The sequence below is a fragment of the Thermobia domestica genome, chromosome 9 (assembly GCF_964235325.1).
Source record: "Thermobia domestica chromosome 9, izTheDome1.hap1.1, whole genome shotgun sequence".
In the NCBI taxonomy this organism is placed as follows: domain Eukaryota; kingdom Metazoa; phylum Arthropoda; class Insecta; order Zygentoma; family Lepismatidae; genus Thermobia; species Thermobia domestica.
Genome location: NC_137462.1, coordinates 253,035,119 through 253,056,884, shown reverse-complemented (window position 1 = coordinate 253,056,884; position 21,766 = coordinate 253,035,119).

The following is a 21,766-nucleotide window of genomic DNA, read 5'->3' as shown; positions in this document are numbered from 1 at the left end:
CCACGTAAACCTTACGAACACTCTCCCCGTAGGATATAAGAGACGTTGTAAATAATCGAACGAAGATATATGAAACGTTTCCTCAGGGAAGTTCGATGTATATTAGTGGCCACATCGTGGACTCGTCAGTGATGGTGGTTACACGTCCTGGAGTCCTTATTTGTAATATCTTGCCCTAACCCATTCACGAGTATGTTGGCACGCGATCCCTAAGCACGGTTATAAGTGGCTTTCCCTAATAGGAATCCAGAAGTATCGAACTTCATACCGTTATACACTTATTTAGATTGTTGAAGAAAACAAGTTTCGGATAAGGAATTGTTTATGACAGTTGTACTATCTTTCTTCCCTCCTCACATTGACACGTGAAGAAGAAACATGGAAAGGTACTTGATATTGCACCATCAACAGTGGCATATGAAAAAATGACTGAATCCATTATACATTAGGGAATTTAGTGCGATTTACAGTATAGCGTGCAACAAAGTGTCAACATCTGCGCGAAGCGTAATATCACTTTTTCAGGTAAATATATTTCTGTTGTAAGTATTTTCTTGTTGGCAGGCAGCATCGAAACAAATTCAATATGGCCAAATATTAGTGGAAAACTGTCAACAAAATTCAATACGTTTCAAATGCTAAAAAAATTAAATCTTATAGTAAAGTTTACGCCCAGGGCTTCTTTGAAAATGGTTGGAATGGTTTCAATTTTATTCTCTAATAACTTAAACTTCAAACTTGAAACAGATAAGATGTTATAATTTATCAAAGCCTTTCAAAGTATTGTCTCAGCACTCCGCTGTTACACATATATAAATAGAGTAATAAATTTCTGTGTTTTCTTCTGTTCTTGATATCTTTATTTTATTTTATTAAATTGTATATTGTTAAATGAAGAAGGAGAGTTATTCTAGTATGTTAGGTGTAAACGCATGCTTCCGAGGATAGAAGGGTAAAGTAAAACTAGATGAGCCTATCTTGAACCCTTGAACAATAAACAAAATTTGACTTGCAGCATCTCATATTTCTTTGCCTTCTGTCCAGGAAAACAGAGCCGTGAGATGTTTCGGGGTTAAGCCTGGATACGCCCTTGTATCTTTTTCATTGCCTATTTGCTTTTGTTTAGAGAATGTCTACTTATTGTTTAAGAGGAAGAATGTTATTGTCCATTCATCTTGTATTCCACTAATGATTTGTGAGATTGTGTTAATTATTATCCAGCATATGAGCTGTGTTCGTTCAATTAGAAGTTGAAATTCCATTCTGCTTTGGACATGTTTGTCTTTATGCACCGTTCTAAGGTTAAAAAATCAAAATCCTACCATTCATAAAATATTCGGCCAGAATCAGGTTCATCACTCACCACGGTTCGTTTTGAGATAAGTTGGCGATTCGCAGACGCTATTTTGGATACGGGAAGTGACGTATCCGTGTACCATGAAAGTTTAATAGCACCCAAGCTTTCGATAGCAAATTGTCTTAAGCCCAAAGTTCGAATCCAGTCTATAAGCGGAAACCTGACCAAAGTACTTAAAGTGTTTTTTTCGTGTGTCTCTTTAAAGTATCATCAAGGCTATAAGAACAGTATGAGGTTGAATTTTGCTTTAGCGAAGGGTCTAGAAAACGAACACAGTGTTATCCTAGGCAACAATTTTATCCAAGTGTTCACTTGACATAAACTCGACCTTTTTAATTTTGGAAACCATTACATTTCAACTCAAAAGATTGGTTGAATCGCAGATGTTCAAAGTCTAGTTTGAGACACAGTTAAAACTTATGACGTGTTTCCTACTTCACACGTCCAGGTTTACCACGAGAATCCCTGACATAACAACACGTAGCGATTCCAATGTGATCGAAAAACAGGAATCGAACCAAAAACCCAGCTTGAAGAGAAGATGGGGGAAAAGACCAGAAGTGAAACCAAAGTTGAGGTGTATTCAAAACTGGATTCCGTCAAATGTTTACACTTCTACACAAGTACCGGTGAAGATTAAAGATCAGTAATCACGAAGTCCATCAACCAATAATGAGGTAATGGCCATGTAGATTATCCTTACTCAATATTTAATATACAGGACATAGTAGAATATAGGTCACCAGTGTTTGTTTTCTCAGTGCACGAAATAAAAGTCTTCACCAAACAAATGGCGATAATAAAAGTGAGAATTGATTCTCATAATCTTACTAAGGTGTACATTGAACTAAACAAATGGCTACATCACCGGTTTCGATATCTTCTCATGACCACATACTTTTCATGACCTAAAATCGGAATGTCAAATACTCGCACATAACTGCAATCATGTGACAACTGTCATCCTTTCAAGCACCAAGATAGATAAACTAGAAAAGTATGCATCTATTGCCTCAGTATATGAATTGCACTGGAAAAGCGAAGATAAAACCCAAACCTATCTCTGTGCTGCCGGCGACTTCTGAACATGACGTATGCACTGAGGCAGACATCTCACCCGGTCTCACGCCAGATCAAAGGCCAGAAATATTGGATTTACTTTAAGATACCAAGATATTTTTTCCTGGCGTATTGCGGATATTACGGTAACTGCAGAATATAAGCATTCAATCGAAATGCGTATGCATTTGCAAATAAGAAGCGCACATAGCGTAAAATCATATAGCAAGAAATAGCTAAATTTCTTACTAAGATGTGATTCGTCCAATACAATGGGCGTATGCATCTCCAGTGTTAGTTGTAAAGAAACAAAATGGTAGGCTCGTTTGTAGCTTTGGTAAAATCAATCAGTACATAGTTGGAGAATATTATAGGATCCCTCTGATTGATAATATATATCACATTGGTAACTCTCAAGTTCTAAGTACTCTCTGCTTTCAGCGATGTATGGACAACATATTTGGATGTTTGAAATTTAATATCATGGTCGCTTTCCTTCATGTTCTCATGTTTACGCTCCTGACTTCGCTGAGATGGTTTCAAGAACCAAACTAGCTTTTAGATATTAAGAGAAGCTAGCCTGAAACTACACCCAGGAAAATGTCATATAACATAAAACAATTTAGAAGTTTTAGGGATCAAAATCGGGCGAGATGATTTTTCACGAGTTCTATCAAAATCCGAAGCGATCACTAAAACTTTCAATGATGTGCGCTAATTTTTATTCAGCGTAAACTTCTTTCCGTGATTCATAAAAGACGTTCTATCATAGGTAAACCTCTCACTGAACTGACGAAACCTGCAGTGCCTGCAGTGCGACTAACAGAGACTAACGTTCCAAACCCTCAGATGTGTGTAATAAAGCCCCAGTAATCCAAATGTTTAATCTACAGCTCCCAAGAGAATTAAATGTAGATGGAAGCCAGAGGGCATTTGAAGTTAAGGATAGGAGAAGACATCCTATTGCTTAATTTAGGAGGACTCTTACAAAACCAGAATCGAATTGTTCCATACAGAATATCGAGACTCTAGGACTAGCGCATAGTATTCAACATATCCGTCATTATTTGTGTGTGATTGATTTCGTTGTGTATGTAGATGCATGTAGTCTCCGCTATCTACGCAATTTCACTTCTCCTCATGGATAGTATTTAAGATGGTCATTGAGAGTGCAACACCATTCTTTCAAAGTAGTGTACAAACCAGGAAAAACGAATAAAGTCTCAGATTGTTTATCAACAAACTGGTTACTCAGATGTCTCAACAGGAATGTGATCTCAGAGAAGTAGTACCCATGAACTATCTTGTAAATACTGAAGAAACCATCGTAGTTTCTTCAGTACTTCTACGAATTCAGTAAACAATCTTCTGGTTTATCGTCGTATCGAAATACAACTTGATCAGCAGCATAAAAATACCTTCTCTCTGGAACTCTTTCTAGCTCCCGTGGCAGCCATACACTACGAGGATTTTGTGTAGAGTCTTTCGATAGACTAAGGAGACTTAGGTATTTTGCTTTTCTGTGCCTCAGCTTCAATTTCTGAACAGCACTCCGAATCGACAATGATCAATTGTTTTGAAACAACTCCTGCACTTCATCATCTTCCGTCCTGATTTCGCGGCTAGACGACCACTTTCTTTTCCGTTGTATCTATACCGGACTGTACTCTCCAAATAGTATAGCATATGTATCAATTGTGTGCACAAAAGCATACCCCACACAATGGTTTCCTCTGACTAATTAAATGAACTTTGATTCATCTAATTCAAACTCATCGAAGCAAATAAATCAGTTACCCCTTTGGCTCTGGCAGGCTGACGGGTATGGGATAATCATATTCCTTTGGACCGCCGAGTGTGTATAAAAGGGTGTCGATAATGAAAACTTGTTAAAATAAGTGATCTTATTTCTTTGCCAACTCACACTTCATTTGTAGCAGTAGTCACACTTCATTTGCTACTCTCTTGTTTTGTGTCATTCTTCCTGAGAAACTAGAGAAAACTATTAAAGAAGCTTCTAATACTTCTAAAAGTATTGTATAAAAATAACTTCCATTGCTGCGTACTTGTAGTTGACAAAAATGTAATTTGTACATTTTGCGAGGGAGTAAAGAGTAGAAGAGACAGCAAAGTCTTGTGAATCGACATTTCATTTTGCATATGTAATAATTATTTAATATTTATTTACTTAGTTTTAAAATAGCGAAACAACAGTGTAAAAATTACTTACCCCAACTTAAAGCAATGTTACTCATTAAAAAATATTTTTTTAAAATTCATATGAGTTTTCGAGTCAGAGAAACGTATGAGCGAATACGTCTCTTTAGACCTGAAAATTGAATGACGTCTTTTGGGACAGAAGAACGTATTGGATGTTACGCTCCTCTGACCCTAAGGTCAGTTCGTAAATGAGAGATACTTTACTGTCTTTTAACTTCAAGGAGGATAGATAGAGTTACGTCTATGTTTCACCAAGTAATCTTTCAAAATTATGTATATGTATGAAGAAAACCGAAAATCCGACTTTCGGAGTTACGTTCCTCTGGTTCTCATATGACGAATTGTGCTATATTCAGTATCTTCTGAACTCTGATATATTTGTCTACGTTTTACCTTCAAGACCTCCTAAATTTCTTCGTTTTTCATTTGTGTTTATTTACTTAATGTAGAACAGTATATATAATCCTAAGTGAGAAAAGAATTTCATTCAGTTTTGAATATTGATATTTGTAATTGTAATATAATAATAACAATATAAATTACTACTTGCTTTTTGAGACACCCACCGCCTATGCGTTATTAGAGAAGCTAACTACTAGAAAAATATATACTTGGATCAACTGGAATATATTAATTATTACATAACACATTGAATGTTACTAAGTGTGCGTGATCATCATGGTCAAATGGCAAAGCCAAATTAAATGCATTTTCTTATATAGTTAGGCGCCATTTCTAACTGGGGTGTTATCATATCACTTTCATTAAAATAATTATCCTAAGGAGGAAGTAAATGTTCGAATTTTAGGCGAAAATTTCAGTATCTCACGAGCCGTTCAACCTAGGGAGCTACGATTTAGTGTATCTCTTAAAAAGAAGCAGAACGCATCCTAGCATTTATAAAATTATTTTCCTTTGGAGATTGCACTTTCTATATATAGGAAATTGCTAGTGTCGAACCCACAATTTTCGGGTTCGCTGAGATAAATAATAACAAACCCAAATTCAATCAAGTGTAAATTTGTTCCCATTGGTATTTGGGGAGAATATAGAGGAGAAAATAAATGTCTAAACTTTGCTACACTAGTGTCGAAACCATAGTTTTGAGGATACCTGAGATAAATAGTGCCTTTAAAAAATCGTTTAATTTCATAACAATGAAATGGAATCATTATGTTTTGCGTCCCACGCGTAAGCTCAAGAGACCATGGTGGTGAAAATTGAATGAAATTGTGTAATGAAGAAAGTTGAAGGAACGGGAAACCCAGAGAAAACTAACGCACATGATAATTGTCCACTACAAAGCTCCACAATCCCATATACCACAGGTGAACTCTCCACCGCTTACCCACTGCAGCCCCGACTTTCAAGTTCGTGTTTACCCCTTCGGTATAGCAGCGAAGTCGGAGATGGAAAGTAAAATATTTAAATTGACCGAGATTAACTACAAATCCATTTAAATTGACCGAGATTAACTATGAATCCATAGTTATCGGCATTCAAAAGTGGATAGTGAGACTCCCGAAACCGTTCAAGTTAGAGTTCCCCCCAGTCATAGGGGAGGGAATGTGAAAAATTAAATATCCAAATTGAGCTATATTACTGTTCAATTCATAGTATTTGGAATCTCTGAGATGAATAGTGTGAATCTCGAACTTGTTTGTATGTTTAGCTCTTTTGGTATGTCGTTTTATTTAATGTTAGTTGTTTGTCTTTAAAAATTATCATGATATTTCCGTTCTATATTCTTCATCTCACAGCAGAGCACTTACAAATGTATATTTTGGTTTCCCAACAGCGTTACAGAACGGACTAAGTTCATTTTCAATGTATATTGCTTACATTGAAATGCATAAATATTTTTCGAGATTATCAAGGATTTAATATTCTTACAATGTTAGTATTTTTATATAATGGTAAGGTGTTCCTTGTTTTTTTTTCTATCAATTTTGGGTTATCCTTCGTATTTTCCAAGAAACATCCTGAATTGAATTCTAGAAAGTTTAGCATTACTCTTAAAGTGTTGATCGGAACTTTAAGAATTTATTAACGAAAACTTTAGTTTTATGTGCTTATCTGAACTATCAACTACGTATTAAATGGATAACTAGGTTACGTGCTCCGTTCAGCCACATCTGAAATAGAATCCATTGAGAAACTGAAACTACAGTGAATCGAATTGAATGTCCAGTGTATTTTATCATAATAACTGCTAAAGCTTTTGTTTATTATGTGGAGCGTTCAGAGCACAGGGCAATCCACTATAGAGTAGTGAGAAAAATATATATAAAATGTATCCTGTAAGCTTAATGAGATGGACATTTTAAGTTTCTACAGTTTGCTTAATCATATGAAACATTTTATTTTTTTTATTACTTTGGGCTACTTTTCCTTGATTTGAGATTTCAAAATGTTATCTTGTTATTTAGTTTAATGATAATTTTTAATTATATGTTACTGAAATTGGATAATTTGGACCATGGCAGATATTTTACAATTTTTATAGAAAAGCTTAGATTCGCCAATATTATAACAGAGCGATGCTTGAGCGTTTGAACGTAGAAATTCAAACTCCATTTTAATGATAATTTCACTGGCATATTTATTACAAGCGTAAACTTTATATGAGTCAGAATTGATGAGGACTGGGTTTTGGTAGGTAGTGGGCAACAGTCTTCAATGATGGGTTAGAGTCGGTACTGGTGAATTGTGGTTCTGAGTGGGTCACTGTGGATATGATTCAAGTTTTAATTTATCGGCTTCATCTCTCATTAACAACCAATGTAAATATATCGAAATATAAATAAATTGTGAGTAAATATATCGAAATCGACCGATATTGGTGTCAACTTATAAGTTTTCAGTGTCGCTAAGTTAATTAGCAAAAGTTGTAATGCCACTTTAGTCGAAATTAAGCACCAGCGGTTGCAATACCCTCATAGCCTTTCTAGGAAGAATGGAAGGGGCGAACATTAAAATGATTTTAAAAATCCGATACTAGTGTCGATTCCATAATTTTATTGGCCACTTAGATCAATAATGGCACTGCAGATACCATTCACGTTCAGCTTCTATTAGAACACTAAAGGAGTGTTTGAAATTGAGACATATAAAAATAACTTCAAATTGACAAGGTTAGTGTCAACTTTATAACTTTTGGGGTTCGTAATTTCATTGGGAGCAGTTTTTAGGATTTTAAATTCACCTTCCAGTACGAGTAAGAGTCCTAACACATCTAGGGATAGTTGAACAGAGTTGCATATATAATGATTCAAAACAGGTGATAATAATCTAGATTCCACACTTTCGAGATCCCCAAGATAAAATATGGGAAAAAATAATCAAAACGACTGACATTAGTATCCAGTCTATAGTTTTGGAGTTCCCTAATTTGATTTGCGATACTCCCTATAACATTTAATCTCTACGTCTGTCCCTGGGAAGTAGGGAAGTAGTTGATGGGAAGTAGTTCGCAAGTGAATGAAGACAGAAACGAAGATATAAATGTGGCCTGTAAACGGATAAAAAGTAAAATACCTAAAATGACTGAGTCTCGAATTTATAACTTGGGTTCGTCATGCTATTATATTATAATCGTAGTGCTATTTAATTCTACTTTCAGGCAGAAACAAGCATGTCAACTGGTATGGGTGTAAATGTATATTCCAGCGTAACTTTGCAATGTCTACTACGTTATGTTTCACGAATCGTAGTAGACATTCAGTACTTTCAATCTAAGAAAAAAGTATTGGGTAGTAAGATGCCACAAGGGATGGAAGTTGGATAGAGTGACATGAATAAATAACATAAAACGACTGATCTTACCAGGGAAGGGTCCGAATGGGATACTCGAGTTGCCGACCGACATGTATCAAACATGAAAGAGGATATCAAACATGTATCAAACATGGAATTATATACATATGCAAATTTATATCGGCTGAGGGCAACATGGAAACGCAGGAGCCGGATGAAATATGGCCGAACGTAGGGACCAGCAACATAGAAAGCTAAGGAATCACTCGTTCTATATGTGAATGGCCACATAAATTAAGGTCAAATGTTTAGTAGTAGATGCATGATGAGATCTGCTATTACTGTAATTAACCTCATAGCCGCAAAATTCAATGGCAATCTTGAATTCGGATTCACAATGTAAAAGAGAAAGTGGGTCATGTGGCATATGAAATAACACTGACATTTTACCAGGAATCCATTGACATTAACCATTATGTAGTAATTTTGTGAGTTGAAAAGTAACATGCAAGAAAGTCGTGAGGAAATATTTGAACAAACTGCGGAATTACCTATTAGAATAATGTTAGCACTTGTTGCGTATCTGACAAAAATGCAAAGAGCATTTGAACATGAAAAAAAACTGGTAATATTACCGTGTCAAAATTAGTTGCCACGTTAAAACACCCGACATAAAGGAGAGCTGGGGATTACAGGTACAATTACGACGTTCTTCGCAAAGAAAATAACATATATCACCACATAAGTAAGTATACTGTTAATCCTTAACAGGAAACATTATTTTTTTCGCTTACAGGAAATGTGTGTTTGTGAGACACGGACATGTATAAGGTAAAATCTTTTTTTTTTAAAAAAAAAAAAAAAAAGTATGTGTAATGTAGAATAATGAAACTTATATTTTGTACTTTGAGCAAAATATGATAAACAGCAATTACATACATCATACATTAATTAGGTTCTATTGGAATATAAATTCGGAAAATATTACAATATCTAAATAATAATAGTGCATAAATTTAAGAAAGAACTGGCAAATTTTAAGTTAGCATAATTCTGCACATTAGTGCCGTGCAAATGTGCTATTCGTGCACATGCAACGGCCCTGTCCAAAAGTGCTTGCAAAAGTTTGACAGATATGGTAGCTCTAAATACATGTCGTCCCAAAGTGTCTTGAAAATAGTGCATACATGTCTTCGTGTCCTGATTTACAAATAGAACACAACATTAGGAGAGCAATAAGAGCTTTATTTTCAGATAGGGTAGTAGATCTGTAGTTTGATTTTTGTTCTACCTCAAATTTGTTTCAACCTTTTTCTAACTTCATGTTGAAATCTCTTTAATTATATCATCATCACATAAGGTAGACCAAATATCAACTTTGCTAGGATTTTCTCCCAGATTACTTATATAGGTGGTTAAACCAGGCATTCCTTTTACTATGTTTTGAAAAAGAACTCTTCGGTTTCTTGGTGGTTCATTTAAATTCCAAACAAACCTGCTTTTACCTCTGTATCTCAGCCCTTCGTTATCACATGAAACTTGAGTAGGACACTGCTGTTAGTACTCGAAGCCACTGTATCAGAACTAGTATCGCCCTCACTGTCAGTAGGTAATTCTTCACTTTCAAGAAAAAGTGAGGGCTCTCAATCAGAATCTTCTAAAGACAATAACATAAAGTCCTTCCCTTCTTCCACCATTTTTGCAATTTTTGCCGTAAAATTAGGATCTGCTGTATTTACAGTTTCTTTCTTACATTTCCTTCCTTAAGTACTAGCTATATTCATTTTGCAAATATATAAAACCTCACGCAAACAAGCTAGTATGTCTATTTCATGGTTAAAAAGTTACCCATAAAAACGTTTGAAAGAAAAACTGTCTCCTCAGGAAATGTATGTCTAATAAACAAGCAAAAATATAGATGATAACGGAAATGTGTGCCTCTCGGGCACCGTAGATTTTCTAAAATCATCGATAAATGTTAACTCAGACATTAACGCCAACAATGAACTACGTCGTCACACGCACAACTAAATAATACTGAGGTACTGAGAAAACCGATACATTGAGTGTATTAGTGTTGTCAATACAATACAAATAAAAACTATAAGTGTCTAACAGACACATAATTCCTGTTAAGGTTTAAAGGTACATACAAATCTATGAAGGACAGTTAATATGAAGATATCTGAGTGTGATGAAAACAGAAAAGCTGTTCTCACTTAACATGCTACCATCTTTCTCTAACGTTTAATATTCTTCGACCACTGTATCAATATTCACAAAAAATATATTTCTCATCTGCTGCAGAGGGATTATTGTCGCATGTCTCAAACTCAGGCACTAATGATCACATAACTACCTGGGGATTCACATTCATGTCTACAAGGAGAAATAACTTTTTAATATGATGAATTGCAATATACATTGACATTTTCTAGCACTTCCTCAACAGTGGCTCACCGACCAAGGGCACATTAATCTTCCTACCAACCACTCTATCTTGACTACTTCACTGATAACACAGATAACGCTGATATTAGGTAATGAGTTTTCTCGCGTATTTTTTGTCTCCAAACAGGACACAGTAGGTGGTACGAACTCACCTTTGGTCTCTTCTTTCTCTGTCGTCAATCACTATATTCTCCTTACTCGCAACTATTCGGCATATAAACACTCTTTTCCTATGGTCTGTATAAAAACCAGAGTTCTCCAAGCTCTAGTTATTTCGTCATACTGGTGATTCTATCACAGTTTATATGCGTCCTTCTTGTATGTTACTTCTCAACTCACAATAGTTACTACAGAATGGTTAACACGAATGTATTCTTGGTAAAATTTCCGTGCTATTTCATATGCCACATTACCCACGTTATCTTTTACACTGTAAATCCAAATTCAAGATGGCCACTTTCAATATGGTGCCCATGATGTGCATTACATATAGCAGATGTTATCATACTTCTACTACTAACATTTCACCTTCATTTCTGTGACCATTGAGTCGTGGAACAAGTGATTCCTTAACTTTTTGTGTTGCTGGGTCCTACGGTCGGCCATATTTCTTCCGGCTCTCCTGTTTCTACATATTGTCCTCAGTGGCAATACATTTGTGTATGTACATAGTTTCACACCCTCCTTCATATATGATACATGTTGTTTGACAACTGGAGTGCCCCATTTGGACCCTTCCCTGGTTAGTGTCTTATCCATAATTTTCAGAGTCGTTAAAATTAGCTTTGATGCTCCCAATGGCATTTAAGTCCTAACGCCACAACATCGGCAGTGAATGACGCGATGGGAGTGCAGAGAAACAAAATATCAAACATTACTAAAATATTTGTCGAATTCTTAGTTTTCGGGGTCGGGAAAGTGTTTCCATTAACTTTTTGAAGTAGCTTTACGCACTTCAGGGTGGAGTTTTTAATGGTATCAATTTCTCACAGTGAGAAGAAACGACCATCTTAGCTAATAGGGGAAACCATATAGTTGTTGGCCACTTAAGCGACATTTTCATTTTAAACGTTTGTCGACAAGACAGTTTTCAGAATAACTGAATGAAATGTACCTTTTTCGAAACGTTGTTTATTTGTTAATAAAATGGCATACAATTATTTCAGGATGCAACGAACGAAAGATACAAAAAAATAGTTTTCAAAGAATGATAGAAAAGTTACAGTTATTAGAACTTTTTGCAGTAATTGGCCTTGATAAATTATCCTTGTAGTAATTTGCATTATCCATGTTAACATTTATACAAGTTATATTTTTTATTAGACCACAGTCGCACACCTTATATTCTTAAATGTTATACTAGAATAATACACTTTATTATAATCATGCAAGTTACCAATTTACATCTAATTATTCCTTATCCATCATATTTTCCTTAATAGGGCGCATAAGGAAAAGTTACGTAATAGGGCGCGTGGCGTACAAAGTACCACATACACACATTTGGTCCCTGAAGACATATTTACTGTAATTTTTCAGTCCTAAGTTGTTTTTTTAAACTATTTATATGTTAAAAAATTTCAAATTTGACATTTTTTAAAACAAAATTTATTTAAACATCATTTTAAGCAGTTACAGGTAAAAAAAACTAAAAGTTAGGAAAACTTGACTTTATTACAAGAAATGAATATAAAATGGAACCTTTGACCGACATTGTGGGACGAAAGTACTCAATTCCTAGTTCATCGTTTGCTCATAGATCTTCCATACGTGTATGTGAGGACTGCAGCACACCGGCAAGAAATAACAAACCCATAACACCATTCATTTCTAATCGGTCAGTCTCTTTAGCGTCCCTTTCACGTCCATAGTTTGCTCTATTTGTCCGTATCCAAACATTGGTATACTCAACAATTTCGTCAATGAGCGAGTTAGGGAAAAGTAGCTTCCAAGTTTCGTATGAGGTTTTCGTTGCCAAAGCTTCACTTTTTGGTGTAGGAAGACGATCTCCTATTCTTTTCGCTCGAATAATATTTTGTCTTCGCACTCTTCCACGTAAATTACCATCGTTCATGTGAGCATTCCATTCAGTTTCCTTGTCTTTTCCAATTAACACATTCCGGTTTACTGTTCCATCACTATCATCTTCTATTGCAGTTTCTTCATTAGCAGACATTTCTGAGTCCGTATCGTGACCACTGTGTTCCAATTCATCTTCGGACTAATCAGATCCTTCCTCTTCGATGACATCTTCTTGAGCAGGTTCATTACTTCTACTATCATCTTCGTTATTTGCAAACAAATATTTACGCAAAGTCTCTATACCAGGTTTAGCATTTCTTTCTTCTTCTTGGATTTCTTTCTAAACGCTATCAAGTAAAGAAAGCAAACGATTTCTTTCTTCATTTTCCATTGTAGCCAAAATATCTTTACCACAAAATTCTACAAAGTAATAGGTCTAATTACAGATTCAAATTATAATACATTACAAACACACAACACACGGCGACATGAAACGCAAAACAAGACAATTTCATTAAAACAAGTACGTAAAATGTTTGTAAAAACAATGCCGGTGTAGGGCGCGCGGCGTACAAGTGTCCGCACAAAAACTCACACAATAGGGCGCGCGGCGTACAAAAGACAACACTCCTTCCTAAAACGCCTAGCCTAGCCAGAGCTGAGCGTTCAAACTGGTTCTCTCTCTAATGGTCAGGTAGAGGGGTAGTGGGGGGTAGATAAGGTGGGGGGTGAGCGGCGGGGGTGCCGCATTGTGTCTCATACAATACTAAAAGTATTTGCTGCGGAACTTTGTACGCCGTGCGCCCTATTACGGGTTAAACAGAATGTTTATATCAAACTAAATTAACAAAAAGTGACAAACTGTGACGTTATTGATTATTATTTATAGGTACAGTGAAAATAAGCGATAGTTTTCGAACAAATGCCAATTGATAATTATTTTGAGGAAATCACTCTTACACAGATAGGCTATGGCCTAGGCATACATGCCTTTATTTGAAGTGGAAAATAGATCTGGGAGGTTTCCCATATCATCGGAGTCCTCCATCATATCACCTGAACAGCTCATTTTGTTTGCTGGTAATAGTTCTGGCATAGAAACGCATCACCATAATTTGCATCATAAATATGATGAGCTTTCGGAATGCAAATTATGTGGTAAAACCTTAGACACTAATCACTTTTGGTCGTGTCGTCACTGTCATTCAATGTATAACATTCATCAAATTTCAATGTATATTATTATATTATAGCTTTACGAACAGTTTATCTACTTAAAAATAAGTTTCATTTAGCAGTCGTTTGTTACTTTCTTCACTTTCACTTTTTCTCATCTGGACCCTTTATTTTTTCCTTCTTTCTCTGATTCATTCCATTTTTTTCTTTTATAACTCTCAGGCCACGAGAGAAATCTATCTAAAGTAGAAGTTGAGATATTAGTTGAACACGATGCTGTACAATTTTTCATTGGTTCATCACTTGCAGAATTCATATTTATCTTATTCACATTTTGTAGTTCCCAATTGTTACAATTCTCACCTACATCTGAATTATGTCCTGCTTAAAACTGTTTCGTTTTATGTGTTTCGCCGCTCAATCTTACCTGAAGTATCATTTGAAATGCAGAGACATCTACAATAACCACGAGAGTTCTTGTTTTTCTGTTTATAATATTTGAAGCGAAACCACAAGTTTATAATATTTGTTCGTAGTGATACACTATAAAAGGTGGGTCGGAAAACCCACTAGCAAAAAACTTAAACAAGACAGTGGTTTGTTCTTTTGAATATCCTTGTTGGTTAAAGTAGAGGTGTTTCGAAACATCTGGGTTACAATAAATATCATCTGTATCATAATCAACATTTATTAGAAATCATCATTTCTTCTTCTAAGTAATAACAGACACAATTGAATAGAGGTGTATGAGATAATACTCCTTCAGCAACTGTCATCTTCGATTACGGCCCACCCCTACTTCAGGGCCACCCCAGACTGATCCGCCACTAGTGCAGTACTTAAGTTATACAGCATGTACAGTACTTTATAGTTACAATCCATGAAGTATACTTATATCTATAACTACAACTAACATATACCTAACTTATATCTAAGAACTGTATCTATAACTCTTCTATCTTATAATGACCCCATTGCAGTGTATTTATCTCATCACTTAAAACACATTCCTTATCATCTCTTATAGTTAAACTAACTTATTTGTTTCTACACTATATATATATATATATATATATATATATATATATATCATGTGTATAACTTCTTATCAAATTCATTTTCTTACATTAGTCCCTTTTATTGAGAAAGCAGTCTTTATACTTTCAAATGTAAGTTGTGTGTATACAGCAATCCTTCCTTTACACCTTTGGGTTTCTTACAAGACATTCCTTACGGAACTTACCTTTAAAATCTTTGTCTGTTAGATCCACTTGAGGTGCTTTTATATAGTACATATTAGATATTAAACCTACGAGCTCTTCTATAATGATACCGATGACAATTAGAACAATTGATATCTTCAACGACCTCTGCCTCATCATAAAATTCATTGATAAGTTTAATTTTAAAACCAGGAGTGAGTTTTTGATATCTTACAATCAATGCAGTTGTGGGAGAAAAACATGAAGGTAGTATCGTAGGCAAATATGATTTAGGGAAAGAAATGAAAGGGGAGAGGGACTGGTGAATTTCTGTAGACAGAGTTTACTAGTAATTGGAAACACTTGGTTCTATCAGCACAAGAGAAGAAGATATACATGGAAATCACCAATAGACAGCGGAAGATATCAGATAGACTATGTTATGATTCAGGAGAGGTATCGGGATAGTTTAAAGAAGCGAAGACACTTTCCGGGGCTGATATTTTCTCTGATCATAATCTGTGCTGGCCGAAGTAGATATTCAACTGAAAAATGTAGGCAGAAGAAAAGTAGGTAACAAAGTGTTGAATACTGAAAAGTTGTAAAACGAGGAAATAAGAAATCTTTTCGTTAAAAAATTCGGAGAAAAATGTTCAAACGAGGAAAGAATAGGTGCAGGTAGTAACGCACGGTGGGAACATATTAAACGTACTTAAAGCAAGCCGCAGAAGAAGCAGTAGGTTATCGCGAACACAAAACTGCTTGCTAAGAAACCATGGGTTACAGAGCAGAAGTTGCAGAAAATGAGGCTGAAGTAGATGTGGAAACAGGTTGATACAGAAGAGGGCAGAAAGATGTACCGAAAGTTAAATAATGAATTACGAAGAGAAACAGACAGAGCGAGGGAAGAGTCTTACAAAATAAAATGCGAGGACATACAAGAATTAGAAAGAGTTGGGAAATATGAGGAAATGTACAAGGAGATGAAATCTATGGAATTACGGAGGAAACAAGAGGGTATTATGATGGCAGTAGAAAATAAGAATGGGAAGGTAGTCAGCGAGAGAAATGAGGTCATAAAAAGGTGGAAGGAATACGTTGAAGACTTATATTAGAGTAGGGATAGACCGTGTAGCTTAAATGTTGAAGTAGAAAATGAAGTAGACGAGGATGATAAAGGATTTAGTATTCTTAGGGATGAGTTTGGAAAGACTATATCCGAGATTAGGAATGAAAAGGCAACCGGAATAGATAACATACCTATCGAATTCATTAAAAGTATAGGAGACAAGGGAAAGAAAGAATTGTTCCGACTATGCAATGAAATATATGAAACATTAGAATGGCCAAAATACATTCTGAAAACGATCATGATACCGATGGCTAAGAAATCGAACCCAAAGGGATGTGAGGATTATAGAACTATTAGTCTCATATCTCATGCAGCTAAAATTCTGCTCCGAATACTGAACAGAAGGTTATACATCGGGTTCAGAAGAGGCAAGGCACAAGAGATGCAATTGGATTATTAAGGGCGATCGGTGGAAGATTTATAGAAAAAGGGAAAGAAGTGTATGTTATATTTATTGATGTAGAAAAGGCTTTTGACCACGTGAATTGGGAATTGTTGTTCGGAGTTTTAACGAAGATAGGGTTGGAATGGATAGATAGAAGACTTATAACAAACTTATACATGAACCAACAAGTAAGTGTTAGAACAGGGGAAGAACTGACGTAAGAGAGTGCAAATCATTTCCACGCAGTCGCTCGCAAATCATTTCCAGGGTACTATTGAATCTGATGATATGGTGTTTCGCAGCATCACTGGTGGGTGGCAGTTTTACCAATTGTATTTCGTTCTGAATTGGGAGCGACTTACTGCAAGGATGTGTGAATGATACTGGAATTCATCCAGTAAGGTTACTATTGCTGGAGAATCGTAGTGCGTTAGTAGAAATGATGTGCCAGCTTCATAGATTGTACATTAGCATTATCATGGTTCAAAACTTCAAGTGATCGGCATAAATCTTCCCGTTTTTGAAGTAATCGCAATTGCTTTTTCTTTCCCTGTCGATACAAACCACATGATGTGTCGCATCCAGTTAAAGCATGGTAACTGAGCAAAACAGTTAGTATATTTGTGTATCTTACAACTTATTAGTACTAAATTCTTTACTCACGTCTTGTACACGTCCACTGTCGTACTGATTATTTCGAAATGTGATGTCGTACTGATTATTACCTTGTTCAAGCCAAATGATTAAAATGTCAACATCCTCGCCATTACTACGACATGCCTACAAGGATTTAAAGACTTGGCTACAGCAGTTTTAGCTATAAGTGTGTCAGCTTCACTCCTTGCTTGCTGGGTTTGAATTCCAGCTTGTGTCAAATGAACCATCAACTCAGGGGCGAAACAATCCTTATTTTTGAAATTACCTAAGAATTTTGTTAATAATATGGTTTTAATAATATCTTTTTTTGTTAATAATATGGTTTCATTTGTGAATAACACCAAAGCTGATTGAACCTTTGACTCACGTTGCTCCCGCTCAGCGGCTTTTGTACAGTTTTCAGTGCAATACCCATAAAAAATAATTGTTGCTTTCGTTCCTGAGTTTGTGAGTACATAGGACACATACGAGTTGTGCACGTCAGATATGTTCCATGTTGTGGCCAAACAACATGATGTAGAAGCAAGCCTCCATCTATAACGTACACAGTGTTTTCAATTTGAGTTTAAAATTTGTCCGATATTCAAACATGTCGTACAAAGCGGACTTCTTCGTTTTTCTCAGAGACATTTCTGTGAAGGGAGAAAGTGAATAGGGTGCAAGCTCGCTTTCGGACTTCTACTCATATGATTCAGTTGAAGTATGGTGTTTACAACCAGTAGCTCATCACGGATACGCACTACATTGTGCATTACTGATAGTGGGATGACTTCATATTTTTGTTTAAGTTTCACATTTCCCAAAGTCTGTCCAAACATTCCTTAGATTTATCTGTTGACCATTTCATTACCTACCATGCCAGTGCTTAGGGACGCGAGCTCCAGATATGAAGGGAATGGAGAATGCTGGCAAAACTAACGCAAGAACTTCTTTAGATGTAATATATCACGCGATTGACTGCTTTGGTACAGGTCCACATGACGACCAGTGTGAAGTTCATGCCTATCTTTGTTTAATAATTTTTCAAGATATTCTCGTAAGTGGCACGCTACTGGCACACTTGACACATACCTAGATATTATCTTTTCAGTCATGCCTCTCCCATGTGTCAGTCCACCGCTGCTCTTCATTGCTCTCGCTGAAACCTGCTCAATCGTCATATCAGACCATGTACCACTCCAAAATATATCTTTTCTACGTATAGTGAAGTAACCGTCTCCTGCAAATAGCTGGAACTCACGAAGATCCATTTTATCCTCCAACCGCAACATTTCTTGTAAGTACAGATGTGCGGTAACAAAAGATGCTCAGCTGCATAGAAGTATGGTAACATTTCTTACATGCAGTGAAGATGAAGATTCAAGTCTCCAGTTCTTTCGAATTAAAAGACGCATAATTTCTACAAGCTGAAAGTACAGAACGAATAACTTCTGCTTGTTTCTGCAGCAGCGTCAATGAATAACTTCAGGTCATTTGCAATCTTGATTGACTATGAATGTTGAACAACTACATCAGTATCGATATCTTCTTCAGTCATCAGAGGAATACAAACATCTCGCAATTGACGCACAAACTCCTCAGTGCCGTCTGATTCATTAATTAAACAGTATATATTGCAATTGCTAAGGGTCGTGTTGTGTTAAAAAAAATGAGCTCACAGAGCACGAGCAATAAGAATGGCCTGGCTTTATCTGTGGCATGGAGTTACTAGCATACACACAAGACCAAAGTTCTTCAATGCCACTACTTTTCATTATATATGTAACTGTTTCCGTAAATTACATTATAGACTGAATAACCCCGAAGTCTAACAACCACTGACCGTAATTCACCAGAATTTCTACATGCTGCTACAATGTCACATGCTTTAGAGTACAAAGGTTGATTCAACGTGACTAAGCACGCTTTTTTCTTATTTCCTCCACATGCTTTGCTGGCAAACATAAGCGCCGAGTATACAGCATATATGCTTATTGGTTGAAGATTAATGAGAGGTTGAATTACTACTTAATATGTTTGATACTTATGGTTGTTGCTTGTCACCAGCTGCATAAATCCATTCCAATTCGGACAAGTTAATGTCTTCAACCATTTGAGAATCATCCATGTTACATCGTACAGAAGGTGGATTTCAGTTTGGATATTCAGAACACGGAGGTATCTTATATCTTCAATGATTAAATCCGAAAGGCCATTACCTTTGCGTGTGTACATTAAAAGTGGTATATTCAATTCATTCTTTGACAGTGTACGTTTTTTGAACCCAGGTATTGCTCAATGATATGCGAGCGACTGAATATGAATGGACAACATTAGGAGGTATCCTCTTACCAGCAAGAATGACCAAGGAACCCGCTCCGTGTAGTATCCTGTAACTGTACAAAGGGCTGTGAATGTATGTATGGTTGTCGGAAAGCAGGAATTATGTGCTCTAATTTATGTCATTCTCGAAGAATTGGATGTGTGAATGCAAAATCAAATGTTGAAAACCATGGAGATGAACGAGATAATGATAAACCTCATTGATTTCTAATAAAATAGGTCCGAATGGACTAGTTACAAAAATGTTCTTAAAGTGTATACTAAGGTGTTCAAATGTAAATACTAAGTTGATTTGAAGAATACTAGGAAGAAAATTGCATTCTAGTTTAAACAAGACATTTAAAAAAAATACATTCAAATGACTATTGTAGTTGAGAGTGATTTTAAGTGTGTGAATTACGATTTTCCTATGAATAGGAGATTACCAATTTCTGCTACTTTCTAATGCTGTCAATAAATGATTTTTGTGCTATATTTAAGTGATGTAAAACTATATATCATAAAATCTTACTCCATTGGGAAAAACGTTGGCTATTTTAAAAGTAAATTAATAATGATGATACTGAAAACGGTGGCTGAGTTTTGTTAACATGCGATAATTGTCAGTGTTCAAGTTTTAAAGAATTTATGCGAAAATCACGTTTTGTCCTGAAATTTTGGGTTTTGCGCTTCGGCCACAAATTGGACTTGATTAGTATAAGTGTTACCTCGTTCGAATTTACGTTTCTTAAGATTTCCAATGATATGTAACTCATGGTCCTATGTAATAAAAGAAGCTGACTACAACCGTGAAAGTGTGGGTCACATTATGCACTTTTGTACAAAGAGATCAGAAAGTAACATAAGTTATATTTTTTCTCGGCTACTATTGCACCGATTTGTGTCATTGTTGGCTATGATTGAGATAAATATCAAGAGTATTTGTTGATGGTGTTTCGTTGCTGTTATATATTTTTTAAAAGAGGATATATTTTTTAAAATAAAAAGCTGTTTTCTTCTTCCTCTTCTTCTAGAAATTTAGCACGATGGGCATATGTGTTATTTACTTAGATTCTCTATCTTTCAAACTTTCCAACCATATATGATTCGTGGCTTTGTGATAATTAGAGCAGTGGCTAGAAGAATAAACAAAAAGGGTGATGATTTCCATAAATTCCTTGTCGTCATCTAAAGATGGCGTACATTTTTCAAAATTGCCGGAAAAGCTACAGTGGGATTTTAGGGGACTTTTAGTATGTTATTCCTGACATATCCTCTTACTTCCATACCAATTTTCAGCTTGTTACTAATTTGTTCCTTTCTCAATCCTATCTTTACTGGACTATTAGGCAGAATTCCTATTACATCGAACCTCCAGTGGGCTCCAATGCGTTTATTGTATTCAGATACTAGCTGACCAATCTTCTTCTGATTTTCTTCTTTAGATAGTTGACATCGATGGCAAGGTCGAACATAATCCTTGACATCATCTGATATATTGTCCCAAGTAAATTTTTTCATCAGCTTCTTCAACGTTTTATAAATTCCAGAATGACCACCGACTAATTTATCATCGTGGTGATATTCCATCATCACACGACGTAAATCTTTCGGTATTACTACCTTATAGCGATTTATGGCTGAATTAGGTTTCTTCATCAGAACACGTTTGTTCAAAACATACGCGGGACAAGATTCCCCATTTTCTATTTTGTCTATAATAAGCTTTAACATTGGGTCTTCTCTTTCCAAGCATCAATAGCCTCTTTTACCAATGGCAGATGCCAAGTATGAGCAATTTTTAAATTTTTATTGAATGTTGCTAAACCAACTGGTCCATCAATAATTCTAAATTCAAAAGGGTCATGAACACGGGTCAATACATCGGCACCAAGATTGCAAGCTGATCTTACATGCCTAATTCTAAAATTTAATTGGCAGAGATTCTCTACTAATGGACCATATTTCAACACCCTTTTGGAATTTCCCCTTATCCAAGTTAAAGCCTTATTATCGGTAAGCACATCGAATTCGTTAATCAAATACTG